The sequence below is a fragment of the Rhinopithecus bieti genome, unplaced genomic scaffold (assembly GCF_001698545.2).
Source record: "Rhinopithecus bieti isolate Rb0 unplaced genomic scaffold, ASM169854v2 scaffold_39746, whole genome shotgun sequence".
NCBI classification, from domain to species: domain Eukaryota; kingdom Metazoa; phylum Chordata; class Mammalia; order Primates; family Cercopithecidae; genus Rhinopithecus; species Rhinopithecus bieti.
Genome location: NW_016816960.1, coordinates 999,321 through 1,004,372, shown reverse-complemented (window position 1 = coordinate 1,004,372; position 5,052 = coordinate 999,321).

The following is a 5,052-nucleotide window of genomic DNA, read 5'->3' as shown; positions in this document are numbered from 1 at the left end:
TCTCGAACTCCTGACCTCAGGTGATCCACCCACCTTGGCCTCCCAAAGTGCTGGGATTACAGGTGTGAGCCACCACTCCCGGCCCAGTGTATATTTCTTAAAAACAAGAACATTCTCGGCCGGGCGTGGTGGCCCATGCCTGTAATCCCAGCACTTTGGGAGGCCGAGATGGGCAGATCACGAGGTCAGGAGATTGAGACCATCCTGGCTAACATGGTGAAACCTCGTCTCTACTAAAAATACAAAAAATTAGCTGGGTGTGGTGGCCAGCACCTGTAGTCACAGCTACTTGGGAGGGTCAGGCAGGAGAATGGCGTGAACCCAGGAGGCGGAGTTTGCAGCTAGCTGAGATCAAGCCACTGCACTCCAGCTGGGGCAACAGAGTGAGACTCCATCCTCAGTTAAAAAAAAAAAAAAAAAAAAAAAACATTCTCCTACATGTAAACGTTACTACTGAACAACTGTCAAAATCAGGAAATTAATGCTGAAACACTACCATTATCTAATCTATAGACTTTATTCAGATTTCATCAATCATACTAGTAATGTCCCTTGGAGCTGAGGTCCCCAACCCCTGGTATCAGTCCATGGCCTGTTAGGAACCTCACAGCAGGAGGTGAGTGGTGGGTGGTTAGCATTACCACCTGAGCTCCACCTCCTGTCAGATCAGCCGCATTAGATTCTCACAGGAGTGCGAATCCTATTGTGAACTGTGCAGGTGAGGGATCTAGGTTGTGTGCTTCTTATGAGAATCTAATGCCTGATGATCTGAGGTGGAACAGCTTCATCCTGAAACCATCCCCCGCCCCTCATCCATGGAAAAATCGTCTTCCATGAAACCAGTCCCTGGTCCCAGAAAGGTTGGGGACAACTTCCTTAGAGCAAAAAGAACATCCCATATCATGTGTTATACTTCTTTAGCATACTAAAGAGGTTATGTCTATGTCTTTCTATACTTTAATCTAGAACAATATTTCTTTGTGTTTCATGAGACTGACTTTTTGGAGATGATAGACCAGTTATTTTATAGAATGTCCTTCAATTTGGGATTGTCTAATGTTTCTTCATGATTAGATTAAGGTAATGCATTTTGGATACTGTGTCCTCAGAGCATCATAGCAGAAGGCACATGATCTAGATTTCTCTCATTCCTGGTGATACTAAACTTCATCACCTGGTTAAGGTGAGGTCTACTGAGTTTCTCCATATAAAGTTACTGTTTTTCCCTTTGTGATTACTAAGTATCTAGGGGAGATACCATGGACTGTGTAATTGCCCTATTACTTTATTTCTTAAGTCTACTAGTTTTTATGTCCATTGATGATTTTCATCGAATTATTAATATGGCTGCCAAATAGTGACTTTCTAATTTTATCCTTCCTCATACCTCATACATCTATTAGTTGGCTTTTGGTTTTTTTTTTTTTTTTTTTTTTTTTTTTTGAGACAGAGTCTCTCTCTGTAGCCTAGGCTGGCGTGCAATGGCACAATCTCAACTCAATACAACCTCTGCCTCCTGGGTTCAAGCGATTCTCCTGCCTCAGCCTCCTGGGTAGCTGGGATTACAGGTGCCTGCCACCATGCCCACTAGTTTTGTATTTTTAGTAGAGACAGGGTTTCACCATCTTGGCCAGGCTGGTCTTGAACTCCTGACCTTGTGATCCACTGACCTTGGCCTCCCAAAGTGCTGGGATTACAGGTGTGAGCCCCACCATGCTTGGCCTGATTAGAACCTATCTTAATCCAGTATGACCTCACCTTAATTTGATTATGTCTACAAAGACCTTATTTCCAAATAAGGTCATATTCAGATACTGGTGGGGGGTGCTAAGGCTTCAATATATCTTTTAAGGGGTACAATTCAACCTGTCACAGACTCCAATTTGTTTTGTTTTGTTTTGTTTTTCATATGGATGACCAGTTAGCCTGCATCATTTATTCAGTAGCCATCCTTCCTCACTGGCCTGCAATACTACCTCTGAGTCCGTTAAGTAGATGTGGATGCCTTGGGTCTATTTCTGGATTTTCTATTCAGTTCTGAGGGTCTAATGTTGCATTCCTGAACAAACACCCACACTGTCCCAATTACTCAGCAGGCCTAGACATCTGGTAAAACAGGTCTGCTCATTTTGTTTCTCTTCAAGACTGTCTAGTGGCTGGGCACAGTGGCTCATGTCTATAATTCCAGTACTTTGGGAAGCTGAGGCAGGAGGATTACTGGAGGCCAGAGTTTGAGACAAGCCTGGGCAACATAGCAATACCCCTCTCCACAAAAAATTAAAAACTTAGCCAGGCATGGTGGCACACACCTGTAGTCCTAGCTACTTAGGAGGCTGAGAGCTGTAGAGTACTCGAGCCTAGGAGTTTCAGGCTGCAGTGAGCTAGGATCATGCCACTGCACTCCAGCCTGGGCAATAGACCAAGCCCTTGTCTCTTTAAAAAAGAGAGAGAGAGCGAGAGAGACTATCTAGGCTCTTCTATGGTCTTTGCTTTTCCATATAAATTTGACAAACAGTATGCCAACTTTCTCACAAAAAACTTGGGAGTTTGGCAGGAATTGCACTGAGCCTATGGATCACATCTCTTCTTCCAGGAAACCTTCCCTCCTCACTAGCCCCATTAGGCTCTCTGTCCCCTCTGGGTTCACACTATCCCTGCCCCATTCTGTAGGGGTGATCTGGCCCACTTGACTGGCCTGAATACCGCAAACCACAAGGTTATGTTCCTTTCAAAAGTCTCCTTCATGTCTCTTGCGTGTGTCTATACCAAGATCTGACTATGAAGACCCTGAAAGCTAGATCTGAGTGACACAGTTATCCTGTCTCCACGCTCCCCTCTACAGAGCCCAGAGCATTGTCTTAGGAATCCTTGGTAGGGCTTGTCTCACATGTCCATGTGAAGAGACCACCACACAGGCTTTGTGTGAGCAACATGGCTGTTTATTTCACCTGGGTGCAGGCAGGCTGAGTCCAAAAAAGGAGTCAGCAAAGGGTGGTGGGCTTATCATTAGTTCTTATAGGTTTTGGGATAGGTGGTGAAGAGCAATGTTTTGGGGGCAGGAGGTGGATCTCACAAAGTACATTCTCAAGGGTGGGGGGAATTACAAAGAACCTTCTTAAGGGTGGGGAGAATTATAAAGAACCTTCTAAAGGGTGGGAGAGATTACAAAGTACATTGATCAGTTAGGGTGGGGCAGAAACAAATCACAATGGTGGACTGTCATCAGTTAAGGCTATTTTCACTTCTGTGGATCTTCAGTTGCTTCAGGCCATCTGGATGTACACGTGCAGGTCACTGGGGATATGACGGCTTAGCTCGGGCTCAGAGGCCTGACATTCCTGTCTTCTTGTATTAATAAGAAAAATAAAACAAAATAGTGGTGAAGTGTTGGGGTGGTGGAAATTTTGGGGGGTGGTATGCAGAGATGATGGGCGATGTTTCTCAGGGCTGCTTTGAGCAGGATTAGGGGCGGCGTGGGAACTTACAGCGGGAGAGATTCAACTGAAGAAAGATTTTGTGGTAAGGGGTGATATTGTGGGGTTGTTAGAAGGAGCATTTGTTGTATGGAATGACTGGTGATGGCCTGGATGTGGTTTTGTATGAATTGAGAAACTAAACGAAAGACACAAGGTCTGAATAAGAGAAGGAGAAAAACAGGTATTAAAGGACTAAGAATTGGGAGTACCCAGAACATCCAATTAGAGAGTGTCCAAGGGGTTCAGTGTAATTATTTGCTTGGTTGGCGAGTTTTGGGCTCTATCCTTGAGTTTTTTTATGTTGTCATATACCAGACCAGATTGATTTGGGTAAAACAACATTCTTTGTTTAAAAACATACAGAGTCCCCCTCCTCTTTTTTTTTAAGTGGTGAGTAAGTTGGGCCTCATGATTTGAGGAAAGAGAAATGCAAAGCCAGCAATTGTTTGTTAAAGAAGGATTAGAAACAGCTGGGAGAGAGTAACTGAGATTGATAGTGTGGTGGAGAAAGCTGGGGAGAGGTAGAGGGTGGCATAAGAACAGAACAACAATAAAAGTAAGTATAAAAGTAAAGAATAGGACTTCATCAGGGTGAAGGTATTGGAGTATATTTTGTCACTGAAGATCTTCTATCCACTTCAAGAGAGACTTAAGGGTGGCAGTTTGAGGTAAAACCAGGAGCCACTAAGTACCAAGAGCCTGAGAAACTGCTTGGGTGATTTTGTTTCATGCGTCCGTGTGAAGAGACCACCAATCAGGCTCTGTGTGAGCAACATAGCTGTTTATTTCACCTGGGTGCAGGTTGGCTGAGTCCGAAAAAGGAGTCAGCAAAGGGTGGTGGGATTATCATTGGTTCTTATAGGTTTTGGGATAGGCAGTGGAGTTAAGAGCAATGTTTTGGGGCAGGGGTGGATCTCACAACGTATATTCTCAAGGGTGGGGAGAATTATAAAGAACCTTCTTAAGGGTGGGGGAGATTACAAAGTACATTGATCAGTTAGGGTGGGTCAGGAACAAATCACAATGGTGGACTGTCATCAGTTAAGGCTATTTTCACTTCTGTGGATCTTCAGTTGCTTCAGGCCATCTGGATGTACACGTGCAGGTCACCGGGGATATGACGGCTTAGCTTGGGCTCAGAGGCCTGACAGATTTGACTAATAAAGGCCAGTCCATTATTGGACTGTATAGAGGTGGGAAGGCCAAACCGAGGAGTTATGTCTGACAGAAGGGAAGAAATGACCATTGTGGCCTTCTCAGACCCTGTGGGAAAGGCCTCTACCTATCCAGTGAAAGTGTCTACGCAGACCAAGAGGTATTTTAGTTTCCTGACCTGAGGCATGTGAGTAAAGTCAATTTGCCAGTCCTGGGCGGGGCAAATCCCTGAACTTGATGTGTAGGGAAGTGGGGGGAGCTGAACAATCCCTGAGGAGTAGTAGAATAGCAGATGGAACACTGAGAAGTGCTTTCCTTAAGGATAGATTTCCGCTGATGGAAAGGAAATGAGAGGTTCTAATAGGCGGGCTAGCGGCTTGTAACCTACATGGAAGAGGTTATGAAATGATGACAGAATAGA